Source organism: Myotis brandtii, unplaced genomic scaffold (genome assembly GCF_000412655.1).
Source record: "Myotis brandtii unplaced genomic scaffold, ASM41265v1 scaffold45, whole genome shotgun sequence".
Lineage (NCBI taxonomy): Eukaryota > Metazoa > Chordata > Mammalia > Chiroptera > Vespertilionidae > Myotis > Myotis brandtii.
In genome coordinates this window covers 5,375,689-5,377,252 of record NW_005367209.1, presented here as the reverse complement: position 1 = coordinate 5,377,252, position 1,564 = coordinate 5,375,689, and the positions used below count along the sequence as shown (strand labels likewise).

The window sequence follows — 1,564 nt, the reverse complement described above, 5'->3', positions numbered from 1 at the left end:
AAAAGAAGTAAATCTATTTTGATCGTGAAGCTATTTGATTTCTTCTAAAAGAGAAAATTAGGTATTTCAATAAGGGCAATATAAAAAAATGTGGAGAGCGGCTACAGTGTTTGGACAAGTTCAAGCCTTGGACTGATGAGAGGGCACAGTCCTCTCATTGCCACGTGCAAGTCCCAGCTTGGAGGGCAGGGCCCTCCCAGCACAATTACAGCCAACAGCTATACTTGTAAGCTTGAACCTATGATCCGAACACGTCGCCCCAGGTGCCTGAATGATGTGGGCTTGATAGAGTTCAGGTGCATGTAATTGAGTAGGATCAAAACCCACGAGAATGTTGTAAACATCTTGACCACACCCTTACTTTGCCTCGTGGAATCCGGCTATAAAATAAAGACACGGGTTGTGGTCTCTGGCGCTGCTGTCTCTCTCCATCAGAGAGGGCAGCGTCCCACCGAGACCCAGCTTTCTTCTCTTGTCTTTTCTCAATCCTTCACTGCCCCCACTCAGGCTCACCGAACCTGGCTGAGCTGGCACGACACATAAGGCGCCCTGGGGCTGAGTATGCCATGGCCATGCCAGCCCGCCACAAAAAAACAAACAAGCAAAGCCTGACCTTCCTCTGTATGACACTTTATAAATAATCATTACAGTAACGGCAGTAAATAATTACTGGTTAGGTGGCAGGTGCTTTATATGTACGTAATCCCAGATATTAGTGAGTTATGTTAAATGGCCTCCATTTAACCTAAACTAAGCAGCTTTCTAAAGGAAATGGTGCTAAATGCTCATATCCCTTTTTAGTAATTACATGCTGGTGCAGATATCAAGTATTGAAAAAAAAAAAGAGTATGCTAACTTATATGCCGCCCTAAAAGGTGCTAAATAACAAAATTCAACTAGTTCGAAGATCTAATTGGCTCTATTACTGAAGTGATGAAACAGGCGCATCCCATCCAGCAGCTGAGAGGGAGTGCGGTGAGTTGTACACAATGGATTTTTTTTATGCGCAGAAAGAGGGGACTCAAACTGCAATGAGGTTTAGTTTTGGCTTGATTACATGGCTGCGCAAAAGTTACTCTTGGCCTATTATTGTTGTTGGTTTTTATACGAGGTTTTTAAATGTTGCGATCCGATTACATGATAATCTAAACTTAATTCTATCAAACTTAAAGTTCAAACTACCTATATGTGGGGGTTTAGGAGGGCATTTAATCACCTCTGATTTGCATTAGTCAAAGTTTATGTGCTCTGCCATTAACTACTCATACACCCGCCACAAGACAAAAAAGCGCAGGCCGTCAGGGAGAGGGGAGAGGAATAAGAATTCTAAGAGGGAAAAGGAAGTACGGGAATCGATGTTTTCAAAGTTCCCAACAGGGTTTTTACCAACTCCAACGCAACCCCCCAATTCCCTCAGCCCCTCAGTGTTGCAGTCATTTTAAAAGTAACAGCAGTGCCGCACGACGCGCCTGCACACACACTACTTTCCTGCCCGTCTCCGGACCTCGCCAGGAAGAGAAGTAAGAACCCACAGGAATTCTGACCGAAAACAAACTCAACCGGT

The 1,564-nt window shown here is 44.2% G+C and overlaps 1 protein-coding gene across 1 annotated transcript in view; it reads right to left on the bottom strand.

Moving 5' to 3' along the window:
* TMEM230 (transmembrane protein 230) overlaps window positions 1–1,564 on the bottom strand; it is a 12,137-nt gene that overhangs the window by 10,349 nt on the left and 224 nt on the right. The window lies entirely within an intron of this gene.